Source organism: Phalacrocorax aristotelis, chromosome 2, assembly GCF_949628215.1.
Source record: "Phalacrocorax aristotelis chromosome 2, bGulAri2.1, whole genome shotgun sequence".
Classification (NCBI taxonomy): Eukaryota; Metazoa; Chordata; class Aves; order Suliformes; family Phalacrocoracidae; genus Phalacrocorax; species Phalacrocorax aristotelis.
In genome coordinates, this window is record NC_134277.1 from 26180361 (window position 1) to 26200267 (window position 19907).

General features: G+C 40.5%; 1 protein-coding gene across 4 annotated transcripts in view; it reads left to right on the plus strand.

Annotated features, from left to right (window-relative positions):
- The first annotated feature begins 3 nt into the window (after window positions 1-3).
- ANKIB1 (ankyrin repeat and IBR domain containing 1) overlaps window positions 4-19907 on the plus strand; it is a 103402-nt gene continuing 83498 nt past the window's right edge. For all 4 annotated transcript variants that reach the window (XM_075082814.1, XM_075082816.1, XM_075082815.1 and 1 more), the window contains exon 1: window positions 4-501. The gene's annotated coding sequence lies outside the window, so the exon portion shown is untranslated. The remainder of the gene's footprint in view (window positions 502-19907) is intronic.

Below are 19907 nucleotides of genomic sequence, written 5' to 3' on the forward strand. Positions count from 1 at the left end.
CCCACGGCTCGGTGGATCCGCTTCCCGTCGGAGCCCCGCGGGCCTCGGCTGTTGATGAGTTTCCGGGTCGGCGGCCTGAACTTCTGCTGGTGCCGCCGCCGGTTGTTGGCCGCGGGCGGAGAAGGAGGGAGAGAGACCGGGCTGCGGGCTGGGCCGGGAGCATGAGGCGCTGCCGGCAGGCGGGAAGGCGCTGAGGGGAGGTGGCCGGCCGGGCCCCAGGAGGAGCCGCTGGCAGCTGTCAGTGCCGCCGCCGAACAAAGAGGCAGCGAGACGGCAGCAGCCGCAACGCCCTGCGCGGGAGGGAGCCTCGCCGCCCGGTGGGCACTCCCCACCGCCTCAGTCACCGAGTGACGGCCCCGGCGGAGCGGGCACTCCAGAGGGCGCCGGAGCGGAACGGAGCGGGGAAGAAACAGAGAGCAGCGGCGACCGAGCAAATGGAGGCGCTGGGTGGCGGGCGCGGAGGCGCCGGGAAGCGTCGGGGAGAGCCCCTGTGAGGAGCTGGTGAGTGCCCCGCGGCGGTCGAGGCACCGCCGGGGAGGCTCGGGCGGGGTCCGCGGGGCTGCGGGAGGGCGAGGCGAGTCCAGCCCGGCCGCGGGAGCAGCCCGGAGACCTTCCACAGCTGGGCGTCGGCGGCCCGTCGCATCGCGGGTGGGGCGGGCCGGGCCGGGCCGGGAGGTGGCTGCGGGGGCTCCTCGGCATTGCCGGCGGACGAGGGGAGCGGCGCGGGGCGGGGGAGGCGAGGGCCGCGCCGGTGTGCGGAGGTAAACAAGCTGCAGGTTACCGAAGCTGGCCTGTCTCCACACCGGCGGCGCCCGGGGGCGAGCCCCGGTGGGTAGGGGGCTGTGGGGAAGCGTAATGGCGGAGGCGGCGGGCCGCCGGGCTGGACTGACCATGGAGCGCAGAGAGGCCGCCTCCGGCCCAGGGTCTCGCCAGGCGCCGCGTCCCGACGTAGCGGAGGACGGCGTGGGCGCGGGGGGGAATCGGCGGCAGCAGCCCCCGGGGCCCCCTCGGCCGGAGCCGCCGGAAAGTTTGGAGCTGCCCGGCTTCAGCCAGCGCCCGCTGTAGAGCACATGCCCGCCCTGTTCGTAGCCTGGAAATCCTGCCTTGAAGGCAAAAGGGGAAAAGTGTGAGCGGCCAGAGTGGGAAGCGTGCTGCTGGGTGAGCTGTGGCAGCGTAACCTTGCTTCCAGCCTGGGTAACGCCGTCCGAAACAGCCTTTTTTAAATGAAATTGAATGCTCACAATCTCGTGTGTTAATTTTTTTTTCCTCTCAGGAAAATTTGAGTCTTGACATTGTTACAGTTTTATGTAAGTAGCAGCATCGCTCTCCCAGGCATGTCTAAACACATACTGGAAACGGGGCACCTTTTAAAAACGAAGAACCGCCTTGATAATTCGTGACTGCTCAGTCTGCCTTTTATTTACAGTTCAGGTAGCATGCACGGGAAGTGTGGAGTCACAAAAACATGCTCTGCAGAGTGAGGCGCTAATACCACAGCTTGTTGTTTGCGTAGACCCCTCCATTGTTACTAACCACCTTCGATTTCACTTTTTCTTTTGAGTGCAGTTCTGTGCTCACCAGTTTCAGAAATGGAGTTTTAGTTGCAGGCATAACTCCAGGAGGTGTACTGTAATTTAAGTACATTGCCTAAAAAGAGAGACCGCCTTTGAGAGAACTATTAGCTGTAGACGTTAGCAATGAGAAGTGACTGTGTCTTCCTCAAGTGTATGGGTGTTTTATCCTTACTTTCATCTCTTTGATTTTCAATACAAAGCATGGTGGATTAACTTCTCTTTAATCTCTCTTGGGTACAGGGGGAAAATACTCTTCTTCCTTGGAAGGGGAAAAAAAAAGCTTTAGTCATATGGAAAGCAACAGTGTTTTTCAACTTCTAACATGTGGCTTATTTAGTTGAGGTGTCCACACAGAAGTGAAGTAGGAGAATTTATAGTAACTTTCTTCTTTTCCTGGATTTGCAAAGAGTTATTACAACATAAGGGACCAAATTACAGAAGAAGCTTCTGGAAACTTTAATTCTAAGACTTTCTTTGGTCCTGTACTCGAGCAGTTCCTTCTTTAACAAATTTTAGTTTAGTCCTTAAAATAATAAAATATTTTAAAAATACAATGTTGTTATTCCCGAATAAAAATATTACTAGAAATCTACTAAAAAGCTAAACAATGTTGGTGGTGCCCAGTCTTCATATATACATATACGCATCAGCAGAATATTATGAATGAAAATTAATTTTAAAAAACCACACCACAATAGTGGCACTACTATAATAATAGTGTCAGTAGCCAAAAGGCAAAAATTAAACAACCAAGTTTTATGCAGTCCCTCTAATTTTTGCTTGTGCTGTACAGACCTAGATAGGACTAGGTATGTACATATGTAAGTACATGAATAGGTTTATTGAAAGAACATGGAGTTTCCTAGGCATAGTTTTATATTGTAAGTTTACACATATCTGTTTGTTGTATGTTTGTGTCAGGCGTGCACACTCCAGAAAATCAGAGGAAACAAAACATGTAAATTTAAAAGAGAGTGCCTTCTACAGCTGTCAGCTTTTGTTCAATGGAACAACTATTAAAAAATGGTTTTAGAAAATATCATTGTCTTTCATCACTGTAGAAGACCTTGTTAACACTATGGCTGATTTAGTCTGTTCTGAGCAGTTTCTTACCCACCGATCTGTGACACCTCTGGTGTGATTGATTAGCACTACACTACTTTTTGTTTCAGTAATAGAGCTTTATTTATTAATTGTTAACCTGTTTAGCTAGCAGGGCTTGTGGTGGTGTTTTTTAGGGTTTTTGTTTTGTTTTAGTTTTTTCTTTAAGATTTTGTTGTTGTTTTATGTATGTGTGGTTTTGGGGTCATTTTTTGTTTTGTTTTAGCTTTGTTGTTGAGATGTCATGTAGTTACTATTACCCGAATAGTTGATTCATTCACCTTGGAATCTGAAAACTTGAAGTTGCTCTCTGCAGTTGTCACTGTTGAAATTTGGTTGCCTTTGCTAAGGTGACTCATGCCAAGAAGAAGGAAAATCAAGAAACTGGAGGTTACAAATGTGTGTGCTGAACCAGTTACACTTCTAATCTCATTACTGTATTTGCATAGTTGATAATGATACACAGCAGAGAGACATCTGTTTTGCTTGAAGAGCAGCCCTGTGGAAATTCCAAAATGTTCTAAATGATAGGGAAAGTTGTTTTTTCAACACCATCATCATCAGACAAGATTCTTAATGCTTTCCCTCCCTCCTCCCAACGTACATGCCACATATTTTTCCATGGAGCGTTTTTGAAGTCACACGTATGTGTAAATTTCAGGAGACAAAGATATTTCCTGCAAGATTATATTACATTAAAAGTTCAAGGTGGAGAAGTCTACCCGATGTTTAAAAAATACTTTTTTTTTTTTTTTTCAGAACCTCTAAATGTCTTCCAGGTTTAAAGTGAAAGAGGTAAAAATAGTCTTTGCTGTTGTGGAAGGTCAAGCACAAGGTCCTCTGCCTGGACCAGGGCAATCTGCAGTATCAATGCAGAGTGGGGGATGAATGGATTGAGAGCAGCTGGGTGGAGAAGGACCTCAGGATACTGGTGGATGAAAAATCAGATGTAAGCCAGCAATGTGCACGTGCAGCCCAGAAAGCCAGTTGTACCCTAGGCCGCATCAAAAGAAGTGTGGCCAGCAGGTCAGGAGAGGTGATTCTCCCCTTCTGCTCCACTCATGAGACCCTCCTGGAGTACTGCATGTAGCTCTGGGGTCCCCAGTACAGGAAGGACATCGACCTGTTAGAGTCCAGAGGAGGGGCACAAAAATGGTCAGAGGGCTGGAACAACTCTCCTGTGAAGAAAGGCTGAGAGAGTTGAGGTTACTCAGTAGAGAAGGCTCCAGGGACACCTTGTTGCAGCTTTTCAGTGTATAAAGGGGCCTTATAAGAAAGACAGAGAGAGACTTTTTACCGAAGCCTGTAGTGACAAGACATGGGGCAAGGGTTTTAAACTGAAAGAGTATAGATTTAGATTGGATATAAGGAAGACGTTTTTTACGGTGGGGATGGTGAGACCCTGGAAGAGGTTGCCCGGGGAAGTTGTGAATGCCCCACCATTGGAAGTGTTCAAGGTCAGGTCAGATGGGTGTTTGAGCAACGTGATCTAGTGAAAGATGTCCCTGCCCGTGGGTAGGGGGGATGGACATGGTGATCTTTAAAGGTCCCTTCCAACCCAAACCATTCTGTGATTCTGTGCTTTTTTTATTTTTTTGTTCTGAGGAATATTAGATTGTCTTTTCTAGTATCAGTGAAATAGAATGTTTTGCATTCCAGACTGTCTTAATTTGTTTTTATATGTATATGTGTATCTATTTATCTGTGTTATCTCAAAAAAATACTCAGAGGAGTGCTATACAAGTAAGTGTAGCAATAGCAGAATATCCTCAGTTTTTTAGTCCAAAAATCACTTTGGAGAAAAATAGATACTAGTCAGTTGCTTTGTTGTCTTTTTAATGTCTTCTGAATTTCCTTTACCCTCCATGCTTTGTTAACTGAACAGTCCTTACTTTCTGCTTCTTTGTTTTTAGTTTCACATACCTTAAATTGTACTATGAAAAGAAAAAGAAATGAAATAAGTGTCTGTCTAAAATCAGCTAGGGTTTTCTCTTATTGTTGTGCAGAGATGGTCTGAGGGAGTCCTTGCTATTTCTCCGAACCTGTTCCGATATTGTTCTGTTTAGTGATTGAAGGTAATTTTCAGAAGTCACAAACACCTTGTATATTATATAGATTAACATTTCAAATTCACATTTATGCGTATCGTCAATTTCCTGTTTTCCAGACAAGACAATCACCATGTTTTTAGACAAGATGAACACTTCTTCTGACCTAAAGCTAATTTTTAATACTGCTGGTATCCTTGAATTTTCTTTAAAGGGTTTTGTTGGAGTTTCTTATGACATATTTTCATTTAATGGTTTTGCTTTGATTTATATTTTAAAGCACAAAAATTCTGAACTCTGACTGTTGAAGGATAATTGCAGTAAAAATACGGTAACAGGTTGTAAATGGATTACTGCAGGGAAATAGGAGGGCCTCTCTGCTGAATGCCTGGGATCCTTTCTGGCTGGGGTGTCTTCACGGAGCAACTGCGTGACGGTGTTGTCCGTAGAGTTCCTCTTGTAACTATTCTAGTTCAGCTCTGTGCTGACAAGGAAGACGACAGGCCAGAATGAATTCTCTAAAAGTAAGTTCTATGTAGGTGCATAAACTTGCACCTAGGAATCAATGTCTGCACACAGCCTGCAGTATAGTGACGTTATTCTTTGACAATAAGCTAGTGTAGTTTAAATATTACATCATGACAACTGAGGCTGTGTATTATTAATTGCGCATATTGTGTAATATTAATTACATATAAAATAGTTCTTATGTACAGGCTTCTGTGTTGGAGAAGACTTTTTCTAAATCTCTTGGGGATTTTCCCTACTTAAGGGAGTTTCCTGGTGGCTTATGCTTACCATTTTGATGTACCTGAAGAACTTCTGTGGTGTGGTCTGCCCTATTATATAGTATTCTGGGAAGTAGAAACCCAGTTATTGGCTGCTACTTCTCGATACCTCTTTGCTGTATTCAGGTTCTTCTCTCCAACAAAAATAACAATCAAAAATAGATATTCAATTTTGACATATGCTTTTATTATTATACCGCAGAAGCATATGAGTAAATAATCCAAAAAAACTTTTGGAAGTACTGCAGTCACCAAGTTCCTTGGAATAAAGACTGTCATGTGGTAGTCAAATGGTGTATATTCATTTTAAGGCAGTATTTTTAAACTGCTGTGAACCACTTAATCCTTGCTTTATAATAAAGGCTGTGGTCAAAAATACAGTCTAAGCATTTCCAAATCACTGTGGTATTTGAGGTAATCCTTAAGTTTGCTGGAATGATCTGACCTATTCCATTTATATTTACGGTTGACAGTCAAGTGCAAAGGCATAACTGTCTCTCACTTTAGCATTCTGAAACAAAGTACAGTTTACAGGAAAAGATCAAGAATGGTAGATTTCTGGACCATCTGGAAGACTGTATACAATACAACTTGGTTTAAGAACCTTAACTTCTAGTAACTAGACAGTAAGTTTGAAAACCAAAAGAACCTAGAGAGAGTTGTTTTGCTATTGAAGAGACCAATTGGCTGTAGGTTATTCTCTTTATTAAGCAAGAAAGTAAATCACTACTTGTGATTTACACTTCTTACATATAACTTTGAGAAATATTTGTCATTTGGGGCCATTTTCTGTAATGTGGAGTAAGTTCTTATATTTAAGTGTGGAGGGTTTTTTCCAGGAGTCATTGTCAGAGGTAGGAAGATAATAAATGCTTATTAAAGAAAAGGTCCATTGCTCGTTTTCAAATTCTGGATTAATTTAAGGTACTAAAATACATTTCATGGAGGCAGATTTTTTTTCTTCTTTATGTAGTGTCTTTAAATCTGATGCATTTAAATCCTTTTCCATTTATTCAAGTTAACAAAAGTATAACTTGCTGATAAGAAGTTTGTTTATATCCTTGAACCATGATGGCTACTATCGAGGTTTCGTTAACTTTGCTTCTATACAGTGTCTCTGCCATATCTTGCAGTAGCAGTTCTAAGTGTTGTGTTGGTGTTTCCCCTGTGCTTATTAATATGGAGTTCTACCTTCTGAATATTTGTTGGTAGTTTTCTTGCTTTTCTTCTTTCTATCCTTTCCCCCTTATTTTTCTGATTATTGTTTTGTTTTTCATTGTTGTCTTGTATATCTTGAAGCAAAAGTTTGTTTCTTCTGTTGACAGCATGAATGGCTTGTAGCTTTGATCTGCTCTTGCAGAACAATTGATGGAGTCAGGATTGTCTTCAACATCATCTGCTGTGATAGTGGCTGTTACACTGTGTTTGACTTATCTGATGCCTCTGTCTTATGAAGTTAATTGGATGGGTGATGCCATTTTAGACACACTGTCTTGCTGGGGGCAGGGGTTTTGACCACCATCAATGATTTGTGCAAGTGGAAATCCTAAACGGTTCTTGGCAGATGAAAACATAAAAAAGAGACATAGTCTTGCATAGGCTCTGAAGCAAAGCACTAGCAAGGAGTAAGATAAACTAAGGGAAAATTAAGTCGGGTGGGCAACTGTTCATGCGAATACCAACCTGAATTAAGATTTAACTGTAATTCATGTAGAATTAAAGGTTATAGAGAGGAAGACATAATTTTGTTTTGACTTCATTTGACATAGACTCCAATAGTTGATGTCAGCTAGGGGTAAGCTGTGAGTTAACTTATTTGAAAATTGGTAAAAGGATGATTGTGGCTATTGTCTTACGCAGTTAAAATGCTGACTGTTGAAAAATGTGCTATAGGAGTGTTGGTGATCTCTCTCTTTCCCTCCTCCCCCCCTTTTTTTTTTATTAATGAAAGATGACTTCAGGAAAGATACAGCTTTGGAGGTTTCAACACTACTTCTGGGAAAATACACTTAAAGTTAACATGTATAATGCTAATTATGTAAATACTAATGGTATAATTCTTGACTGTTTTATATACTCTGTATGCAATTGCAGTTAAATGTAAACATAATTTGGAAACTGATTCTCTGTCCCACTCTTCTTGGAATTTAGCGTAGAAGATAATCACATTTTTCTGGTTTATAAATATAATTCTGCTTTTAAAAAAGGCCCTGCTCATTCCTATAGCGGGTACTTTAAGTGACTGTAGGAACATCATGTCCTGTTTGCGTGCAGCTGGTTTTGGTTCTGATTGTAAATTACTACAAATGCAATAACTTAGTGGAGAAAATTGTATTATATTTATTAGAGCTGTGTTTACAGTCCACTTAAGGTCTTTTCAAGGAGCTTTCATGGATATTAATTGGGGTAGCAATTCCCCCCCCCTTATTTCAAATGGATTTCTAATAGGAATTTTGAAGACAATGTTAAAAATGGTATATTTCTATCAAAGCTGTTGTGTAGATACTCAAAATCTCACTGAATTAAAAAGCAAGAATATTATTTTTAGGATGAAGGACTGATAATGATGATAGTGATAATTGACGTATTTCATGTTATGAACCAGCCTTTGGAGAAATAGCTGAAAAATTATGAGAAGATCATGATATATACTTGTGATGGTTTTGCATTACCATTATATTAAATACTGACTCTATTAAAATTTATCATAGCCTTAAGAATAGGAATTATAGGGCTGTTGCAATCTACTAATGAACTCTGCACTAAAGGTCTGATTGTTACTCTGCTGCTGTGGTATGCAGTTGTATATTTTTCTTCGTATTTTTATTAGCTACTACGTGTGTAGAATATAAAAATAAAATATATGCAATGCTGGATGCACATCAGGACTAATTTTCAGCAGTTGCAACCTGTAAATGCTGTTGCAATAGAATTTTCCTCTGAAATGTTCTTTTTCTTGTCACCTTGCCTGTGTAAATCACTTGCAGAATTGCTACTTTACTTTGTTAGGATTTTAAAAAAATCCTGGTGGCTCTGCTGTGTTCTAGATCTCTAAGCAGCTGGGGTATGAGCAAATGTATTAATTTCCATTAACTCTCTATTATGCTGAAAGACTACAGATAGACATGTAAAAATGTCCTGGTATAGTAGAGCCCAGAAAATGTCTTGTTCATCCATCAAAATGGTGAATTTAATCAGTGACTTGAAGAAACTGCAAATGTGTGTAGCTACCAAACTATGAAGACCAAAGTTCCAGCTGTGCTAATAACACAAGTTATATGTTTTAAGTTTAAAGAACTTATTGGCTGATGCAGTTTCGTTCACATTTGCTAAATAGTTTGTTATCTCTGTACCCATAAGGTAAGGATCTTGATATTTCAAAGCTCAGATTCTGAGACATAGCTACATATTAGACCATGATAGCAGAACATGTGGTTCTTCACCAATGATCTGACACCTTGATTCTCTAGAAAGAGTTCTACTATGAAATTGTAATACCAAATAATATAGGCCTGTGCAGCATTGTGGGTTATATACAACTCTAAGATAAAACATTTGTTCTTTATGAAAGCATGCCAGTTGCTTGCGTTCTCTGAAAGCTTGTTTATGGAGGTACACAGCCAGCAGTACTGAGACACTACGAACAGCTCTGTAGCTTATCGCAGTAAAAATATACAATGGCTCTTAATTTAGACCCTTTTCCCTGACTGGTTGAGAGTCACTGACACAGATTCTTTATGTATCTAGTTCTCCATATTTAGAAGGATGTGTTGGAGAGAAATCTTTAATTGGAGCTATTACAATGAGTCACCAGGTGCAAACTACCCATTAAAAAAATACTGAAGAGGCTTTATTTGGTGGCTTGTATATTGAAAAACAAGTTCTTTGTAATGTCCTATTTACCAACCTGTTAATTAGTTAAAATTAAACTACTTGGAAGTCCTTTATCCTTTTCAGGACATGATAATTAGTATTTAGTAAGATTAAATAGTGCAGTTTTGCACCTGGATGAGGTAGTGGAATGCACCATCAGCAAGCTTGTGGGTGACACCAAATTGTGTGTGCTGGAAGGCAGGGCTGCTCTGCTGAGTGACCTCGACAGGCTGGAGAAACAGGCTGCCAATAACCTTGTGTCCAGCAAAGAGTCTGAAAACTTGAAACAGAATAACCCTACGCAGTAGTACAGTCTGGGAGCCAGTGACTAGAAAGTGACATTGCAGCAAATGGCATCGCTTTCCTGGTGGACACCAAGTTGAATGTGAGTCAGAAGTGTGCCTTTACTTAGCAAGAATGAAGCCAGTAGCTGAGATAAGTGATTATTTCTTTCTGCTTGGCATTTGTGTGACTGCATCTGAAATGATGTCTGGTTTTGTGCTCCCCAGTATAGGAGAAATGCTAACGTACTGGAGCAGGTCTAGGGGAAGACTGCCAAGATAATTAGGGGGCAGGAGCATACAATGTGAAAAGAGAAGCTGGAAGAGCTGGATATCCTCAGTGTTCGAGGAAGACTAGGAAGTGGATCTTGGTTTCAGTTAATGGGAGGGTACAGAGAAGACAGAACCAGACTTTTCCTGGAGGAGCTGGGTGACAGGGCTAGAAGCAACAGGAGTTCCAGCAAAGGATGTTTCATTAGAAATTAAGAAAAGATTTACACCATGAGGGTGGTCAAATGCTGGGACAAGTTGCCCAGAGAGGCTGTGGGATCTCCGTCCTTGGAGATGCTCTGAACTTAATTGAGAACAGCCTTGAACAGCCTTTGAAGCTTTGAAGATTGCCCTGGATAGTGATTGAAGCAGTTGACCTTCAGAGATTCATTCCAATGTAAAAAAGTGCTTGCTCCATAAGGGATGATATGATTGCACAACCAACCGTTTTCTTCCTCCTCTGCATACAACTGGTCCTGGCCCAGCCGAAGCACGTAGCCCAGAGGGCTGTGGAGCTTTGTAGAAGAGAACAATATGATTGCCTTATGTAGATTCTACTATATGGCCCAAGCCCTTTTTTCTTTTTTAACCTGATTTCTGCATAGTGAAAGATTTGAAGTGACTAGTGCTTTGAATATCATGTGCCTGTAATGAAATATACTCATTCTGAATGAGGTATCTTTCTGCACTATGACTTTAAAAATTTTTCCTGCTATGCAGAAGTAGCCTTATTCCTTGTGCAGCCTTTCAGGTAATGAAATAAATGTGTAATTGTAGTTGGAATACAGGCTTATTCTGGTTTTAGTTGTTGAGGTTGGGGGGGGTTTGGTTTGTTTTTTGGTTTGTTTTGGTTGTTTTAAATTCATAAATCCAGCCTTTCTCATAAGCAGGCTGTCTGAGGTTTATACTTACTTAATAAAGGAATAGAAAGCTAAATTAATTTGTCTAGAAAGGGAGTTAGACAGGCAGCATGTTCTGTTATAAAATACTTTGTTGTAATGTTTAACTAAAAGGAGATAATTCGGAGGTTTTGGTGTCTCTGTTACCCTGGATGTTGTTACAATGTAAAATAAGCAAACCTGAATAAAGCAGTCACATAATTTTACTGTAAAGGGAATGTAAAGTGCCTGTTGATTTGATCTTTATTTCATAGAAATACCTTTTAAGTCAGTCTCACTGAGTTCAATTCAGAAATTCTGCTGATTTTTTTTCTGCATGTATTCCTACTATATATACAATGAAGGAAGAATCAGTACGAAGAACCAGAGTTCTAAAATCAGTCTTTAAGAAAGTCATCGATTAATTTCCCTCCCTCTTCCTTTCGCTGCCCACCTCCCCCAGACCATTTAGCTATTTCTACGGTTTTCTAAGAGAATGAGAGAATGAGTCAAGTTTCTCCTAAATTAGTGACAAGTCTTAAAAGTAGACGGGATTAACTTCAGTTTTGTAGGTTGTGGTATCAGAGTAGCCATAAGGGGTTACTAATAACTATGTTCTTTGTTATTTTGCAAACATACAAAGGTTCTCAATTTTAGCACCTACTCATGAGTGCAAGGGAAGAAATCATAAACCCCAAAATCATGTGTTTCCTGGGAATAACTTCTGTATGAATTATGCAATTTCCAGCAAAACCAGACAGTATTTTCTGGGTGTCTTCAGCATGTTTTAGCTCCTTCAAAGCAATGATGACATGCAGATCAAAGCAGACTGGCTTAGTGCTAAATGGAGTTGTTCAAAGTTTCTTTTTGAAACATAAAACCTCAGTATGAACTTTGAACAACAAAATATTCCCAAGCCAGTCTACCCATGGCTTACTGTGAAAATAAATCCTTTCACATTCCTACAGTTGGTCCACCCTAATCACGCCTTGCTTTAGCTATTGTGTACTTTATTTTCCCCAGTACTGCCTGGGTCTGCTTACTCTAACTGTCTGATTCCTGCTGTCCTTTCCAAACTGCCCACCCAGCTGCTGTATCCAAACAGCTGTAACCAAGGGCACCCAAGAAATGTTCTGATGCAGTAATTGTATGTTGTGGCCTCAGTTCCTACACTTAAACTGTTCTTTATCAGAAGCATCCTTCTTTTTGTATTTAAATGTGTTGCATTCCTAAAAGTGGAAGTGACTTTAAAATTTGTCCATGTAGGATTGAAGACCTGAGAGCAGTATTCTGTTTTCAAAATTGATTCAATGGGACATGAGGCTATAAAATGCAAAGTTTTGGGTTTTGGTTTTGGTTTGTTTTTAATACAATCTGCTGTTCTAATTGATTAAGGAAATAAGATTTCCATGTTACACAGACACTTGATTACATCCTGAAAATGATCAAGCTGTCGCATAGGTGTATTATGTGCCTTTTAGAGTAGGTGGTTCCAGCATGCCTGATTTCTGGAACACTCTAGCCTCACACCATTCTGCTGCAATACGATATGTTTTCATACAAGCCACCATTTGAAGAGGGAGTCTTTTATATTTATTTCATCTCTTTATAGAGGTATATTTTTTGTTATTGTATATTGCTAGTCATGGCTGTTCTTTAAGCTGTTAGGTGCTTCCTTTTTTTACTGTAATACAAATATTGTTCTTTTTCTCTCACTTATTGTCTGTTGCCCTTTTTCCCCTTCTGCATCTTCTAAAGAGTAAGTTAATGCCATTAGAACATGCTTCTTCCTATGCAGCATGTTATACGAGTACATAGGGTGACACCAGGGCAGATTTTTAAAGCTAATTTTGCCTCTTGATATTTTCAGAAGACCTTAAGACTTAAATCCTCTAATGAATACCTCAACCCTATTGATAAAGTATTGTTGTTTCTACATATCCACCAGCAACTGAAAATCTGGTCCATGGATTGTTCCCCAGCAAATTTTAAATCTATTACAAAATATGATGCAACAGGGTATGTGTTACAGGAGGGAAGGAAGGGATGACTGTCTGTTGTTAAACATCACCCTTTCCCAAATTGCAAGTGGATAGGGACTACATTAGATGTATTTCCTGCCTGACCCCCTTCAAGACTGTTCAAAAAGCTTTGTGCCAAGGTAGAAGAGTTTATTCTCACCAGAGTTCTACTGAGCCTCCTGCAGCTAACACCTTTCCATAAACCAAACACTTTCCACCAGTACCTTCTTGCCCCATTCCTGCTTTTTGACTGCCAGCATAGTGGAGCTTGGATGTCTTTGCTCTCTAGTAAATGCAAGCTCAGCTGTGTGCTTTCACTCTCTGTTGGACCGTTATTTTAGTTGACTTTCCACCTACATCTTGCTTGCCTAGCATCAGGCACTGGACTAGCATCTGCTGCTTCTATTAACAATGATCTGGTTTTTTGCATAATGAGATTAAAACTGGACTCCATTGGGAGTTAGCATCCTGGTATAGTTTGATATTCTTTTGTACATGGCTCATCATTGGTACTTGCAAGCTTGGGTACAGTCTACAGCAGCCAGTGCTGCCTCTGGTGCTATGATGCCTGCTCTGCATCTGCAGTCTCCCACTCCATTCAGATACATCCTCCAGTCCATGCTCTGTCCAGCTTCCCCTTCTGAATGCACTGCCGCTATCAGAGTCATAGGTGATAAAGTAATGCTGGCATACAAGAGAAATTTCCTGAAAACTGTTCTGATTTAACGCAGTGGTGCTGGTGTACTCCTGCCTCGCCTTCAGTACCCAAACAACTGTGGGCTTTGCGCAGTTTGCACATTGCTGGTGTTTCTGCTTCTGTCTGTGCTTCAGTTTGAACAAACACTGTTTTGTGAATATTTCCAATCCTGCCTCCCTATCACTGCTGCCATGCTCTGGCTATTTGGACCATCAACATCTAGGCATAAAACCCAAAAGAGGGAACTGATCCGAGTTACAGCTCTTCTGCTTCTCTGCAGTCACAAAGGCATGTGCCAGTAGAAAACAGGGGAAAGTGCAGGAATATGAGTAAACAGGAGGGGTGGATCAGAAACAGAAAGGGCAGCATCAGCTCTGGTGTCAATTAAAACCACTTTACAAACTACAGTCTAAGCCTCTCAAACAACATTAGCATTATAGAAAGATAATAGAGGCAGATTTCCAGCTTGCTAAGTGCATGCTTCCTAATAACTATAAAAATTATTTTATAATTTCTGAAGCTTTCAGGAAAGCCTGCTAGAAGTCACACACTGATCAGGGCAGTGATAACAGTGACCTGGACCTGGGGGGAGGAGAACAACCCAAGACAGGAACAACAAGTGTAGGGGAAAAAGAAATGCACTTGGGCCTGGGGTTTGGTTATTTTTGTTTGTTGGGGTTTTTGTTTGTTTGTTTTGACAGGGAGGGGAGAGTGTTCTCTTGTGGTGCCTCTTACTTTACAAGCAGGAAGAACTATTCTTTAATAAGTGCCTGTGTGTCACATTGGCACTGGGGCAGGTTTGTCATAAAGCAGTCACCAAGGGATTCCTGTGCATCACAACTCTGTGAGCTGCTGAAATTAATACAGTTGGTTCCCCCAGCTTATGTCTAATCTATCACTGCTTGCTTTTGCTCCCACAGATGTGTGTATTGAAACTGACAGTGGGATTCTTCTTCTAAAAAACTGTATTCTTGGACCTTACCCTAGTGGATTTCTGTCTTGCTTTCAGGCACCCAAACACAGGTTCTACCAGTACCTAACAAATGCTGGGTTGATAATTTGACTTTTTCTAGTGGTAAGTCAGGCTACTTAAGAATAGCTTTACCACTTATGGTAGAGGAAGTTGAATGGGCTTGTCAAACTGAAGGAGAGACCTGGTGACTTGACTGACAGCAGTAAGCCTGCTCTTTTACGTAAGCAGGCTGGATTGCATAGTCTCAGGTGACCACGCGCCATCTTTGGCTGGGTGTCTGCACTCACTGCTTTGTAGCCAGGTTTGGCAAACTTTGAAGTAGAAGCCTTCCCTTATGTAAGGAGGCATGCCTAGCTATGGAGGTAGCAGGAAGGGAACATGTGTCCTAGTCAGCAGCACCACCACAGTGGGGAAAGCCCATGTGCACATGTCCTCTATGACTTTGTGAGCAGCATTCAGAAATAGCGCTGGCTAAGAACCTCCTGTATGGTGTCACTGACACCTCCCGAGTCAGGAGGATGACCTGGATCTTTCTGTTCCACAGGACCTCTCTGTCTAATGGAGCAGCAGATGAGGGACACAGAGGTCCTAAAAATCATCTTGCCTAACCAAAAGTACCGGATCCACCAGTGAACTAGCTATGTTTGCAGCACAGTCAGTCATTCTTTTCTTATGACCCTGGGAACTGTACGGAGCAGACATGGAAGGAACAGAGTCAATGATGAACACAGCCCAGGCTGTGTTAACTCCACATTATAGATTTTGACAGTAGATGGGCTCGTGGGCAAGCAGTGTGAGAAATAAAGGGTACATAAGTCTAGTAAATGCTGCTTTTCAGGACACATGCTTGCTGGCACAGCAACTGGCTGTAAAAAGAGGTAAGGCGGTAGGTTTCCGCTCAAAAAAAAAAAAAAAAAAAGCTTCCTGCAAAAACTTGGCCAGTACACAAAGGCTAATTAGTGGATGAGGCATGAGATGATCTTGGCTACTGGATACCAAGCCAAAGGCTTTTGTTGCGGCAGGAGGGAAGCATTACTGCATGACCATTAGCAACCTGATATTGATTAGGCTTCAATCTGGTAGCTCAGATGATCTGGTTATATGGAGATCCAGCATAACTGTGAAATTACAATCTAAATCTTTTTATAATTATTCCCTTTTTTCGGCTGCAGTGTTCTGGTGTAAAGCATAAAAAGTAAAGTATTTTCTGACTGGTATATTAGGCTATATAATTAATGTTGAATGCTTAAATCTGTTTCTGCACACAGGAATTTTCTCCTTTGTTTTGGGAAGACTCCAGTGAAATTTTTCAGGTATGCTTTGGCCATTCAAATGGTTTTTGTGCGGAGGTGTCTCCTTGTTCTTCCTCAGCAAATGTAAGGTGGAGAAGAATGGTAATAAAGAGTGACAAGGTTTCCTGACTACAGGAGAGCATGGGAACAGGAAAATTGTGGGGAGAGGGGCAATTTTTTTGCAAGCTCCCTTTTATTTGTTGTTGCTGTGAAGTAGAGGAGTAAGCAAGGTCTGCGTATGTGATACCAGGAACAGTATCAGAATAGGAGAAGAAATACACAAGACTGCTTATGCTTTCCTCTTTCTTCTGTAGCGCCTGACTACAATCTTTCCTTGATACCTCTGCATGTCTCAGAGAGAGAAGTCTTTCATGAGAAAGTGGGAAGGGAAATGTAAAATAATTCAACGTTCTTAAGACTGTCACTTCTCCATCTTAATGTAAAAAATAGGTCTCAGGAATATCCTAGATGTGCTTTACAGATTTCCTGCATTCGGGCTGAATCAAGCAAGGTAAAAGGAGATTAGCATAGACAGCATCCACTTATCAAGTATTGTTTGCCAAAGTGAGGTGTACTTACACGGTGATGAGAGCCAGGGCCTAATTTTGTAGGTCTAATCTTAGAACTGTCAATCAGTGTTGAATCTTGTGGAAGAGCTGCTGAGGCTCTGTTTCAGGTTATTTTTCTCAGTGTGAATATTTTTTTCTTTAGTACACTTTTTGACAATTAAAATTTTGCAAAACCCCTGTGTTTTGTCATGTGTAACCTCTCTCTTAAGAACTAACTTGGTGCCAGATTAGTGGAGGTGAGTTAACAGTTTTTGAAAAGTTCCAAGACAGGCTTGTGGTGGAGCACCAGATGTGTAAGCCAGATGCCTGATCTAGGAATATTAGTAGAAATGATGTAATAACAAACCAAATTAGCAGACAGGTGGATAAATGTGATGTCCCAAGGAACAGTCAACATAGCACCATAAGGAAAAGTCTGGTCTCACAAAATTACTGAAATTCTTCAAAGAAGTTAGCAAGGAAAATGCATTTGATGTAATCTGGTTGGATATTCAAAGGGCATTTTACACAATCCCTTGCTTAGAAGTCTTAAAGAGTCCAAACAGCTTTGGGAAAGAGGGAGGGTCCTTTGCATGCAGAAGTTGATGGTTAAAAGATAGGAAATGGGTAGGAATAAAGAGACAGTTTTTGTAGTGGTTGAAGGTTAATGATAGAGTCCCAGATAGATCAGTGCTAGGACCTCTGGTGTTTAATGTGAGGATGAATGATCCAGAAAAGCTGGTTAGTAGTGAGATGATAGTCTCTAGACAATACTACAAACACAGTGTTAAGTCCAAAAGAATTTTATGAGGCTGAATGGTAAATAGTATATGAAATACAATATAGCTGAAGGTGAAAGATTCACATGGTTGGGGGGAAAAAAAGGGGTCCTAAATTTATATAGAAAATTATTCTCTTAATTATTACCACTCAGGAACAAGATCTTGAGGTTATACTAAAAACTCTGAAGAATATCAGCTTAGTCCTTAGTACCAGTCCAAAAAGTAAATCAAATGTTAGAAGAGCAGAGACCATGCCACTACCATGTAAATCCATGCATTTTGCATGTTGTACACAGCTCCTCGTCTCCTAACTCAGAAAGGCTTTAGTGGCATTGGATCAGAAAAAGCAGAAAGGATCCTAAAAATTGCACAGAATCAATTCCTTAAGAATTAGGGTTAATCAATCTGTAAAAGAGCAACCTGTAAACAGATTGCGATGACAGAAGGGTGATCACTTCTAGAAGGTAATATGATAGAAATCTCTAAAATCACAAGTGGAATGGAGAGAATAAATAGGAAAGTTTTTTGCTGTCTACCTCTCAGTTCTTGTAGAAAGTGAAAATGAAATCTAACAAGTGTCATGTGAAAAACAGGTGTTTCTTCACAATGAATAGTTAAGCTGCGAAATTTCAGGATGCTGTGGCTGTTAAAATTTTCCATAGATTAAGGGAGTTTGAACAAATTAATAGAAGAAAAAAGCGTTACAGATTAATTACAGATATTAATACAAGAACAGCACATCTGGCTCAAGAATTCATCAAGTGGTAAATTGCCAAAGACAGAGAAAGTATTGTGGAAAAGTACCAGTTCATACTTGCCCAGTTTTTGTACTTCCCATTGGTATAGTCTGATGGTAACTCTCTGGACAAGTTATTAGATGAGAATTATCTGATCCAGCATGGCCAATATTGTAACTATGTTTATAATCTTTGGAAACAAAATGGGAAAGAAAAATGCATATATTGGTAACAACAAACATTTAAAAGAATTAAAGTTGATATATCATCTCTTTGATTTCATATTTATGAAGTCGAAAACCAATGGAAATTTTGCTGCCAGATATAATGCTGGATCATGAAAGCACACACACAATAAACTATATTAATAAAATGTTTACGTATAAGGAGTGGAAGTGGTAAATGACGTTGTTAGAATTGAAGGAGTAATCTAGTTGTCATTAGTAACATTTGAGTATATACAGTGAAAGTCATCTTGATCTTGTTTTAAACTAATGTCTTGAAATAGAATTGCTGTTAGGGACAGGATTCCTTCAAGGTAGGAATAAACTAGTTTTTCTCCCATTTAGACTTTTGGATATTTATTCTGAAGAAAAGTTTGCCTTTCTTTTTGAAGATTGACACTTCTTTTTTCTTTTTTTTTTTTTTTTTTTTTAGTCAGTCTGAAATAACTTCCAAAAAAGCAAAGGACTCTTACCGGCATTTGTCAGACCTACAGTAATTTCTAATTTATACTATAACCCTTCCAAATCTGCAGAGCTGAAAAAAACCCTGTGGGTTTTGCTTTTATACTTTTTAAATAAGCTTGTCTAGTTTTTTTGTAATTCCTTTCTCTCTAGCTTAGTAATATAGCTACAAAAAGCTCATTTACTCTCTTAGTCTACTGTAGAGGCCAGATAATTTTTCACGTTTCCAAATTGGATATCAATTGAACCCATTATCTGGAAAACACATTGGCTCCAAGAATCTATTAAAATTTTTGGAGTATTGGACACTGTGGATACAAACAATAAGAACTCTCATGAGTAAATATGAACTCTGATTTCAGCACAAGGTCAATCATTTAGTTGTTGGACTAAAGAATTTCTTGCCTTAGCAGATTGTTCATTGCTTAATTAAGCTTTTTACAACTTTTTCGTTAATATATAGGACTAACTGCTAGCAGGAAAGATAATGGATTATATCAATTTCTGAGGCTGCAGTCCAGGAAAACATGTGGTGTTACATCCACAGAATTCCCCTGGAGAAGGTATCTGAGATTCTGCCAGAAGTTCAGCACTGTCCTCATCCTTTCTGATTACTTAAATCTTGTTCTTGGCAAGCACAGGGATAGGAGACCTTACTGTCATCAAGGATCCTTCAGTACTCAAAAGCTTGGTCTCGTCTGTGAAAAATCGTGGATTCTTTCATGAATTGGGGCAGTATTTTTCATCCAGAAACTGTTTCTCTACATCTTTATCTCTTGCTGTATCAGGTAGCCATTTACTTAGGTCAAACATTTCTTTGATATAACAGTTCCAGATCATTAAATTTGGCTGAGATTGTATCTTCACATTGCTCCAGGTGCCTTTGAACAGCCTTCTTGTCTGCCTTCTCCTAGCTTTTAGCACAACTGTAGGTTGGTGTCCAAAGAGATGTGTTGATGTTGTTTAATCCAAACTCATGGAAATTGCTGTTAAGTTGGGGACAACGAAAATTTTTAAAAGACTTTGAAGGAAGAATGATTTAATTATATAGGTGCGGTGGTTTAACCCCAGCCAACAACTAAGTCTCACACAGTGCTTGCTCACTCCACCCGGTGGGACGGGGGAGAGAATCAGAAGAGTAAAGGTGAAAAAACGCATGGGTTGAGGTAAAGACAGTTTAACAGATAAAGCAAAAGCCATGCCCACAAGCAAAGCAAAACAAGGAATTCATTCACTACTTCCCGTGGGCAGGCAGGTGTTCAGCCATCTCCAGGAAAGCAGGGCTCCATTACGCATGACCGTTACTTGGGAAGACAAATGCCATCACTCTGAATTGTACTCCCTTCCTTCCTCCCCCA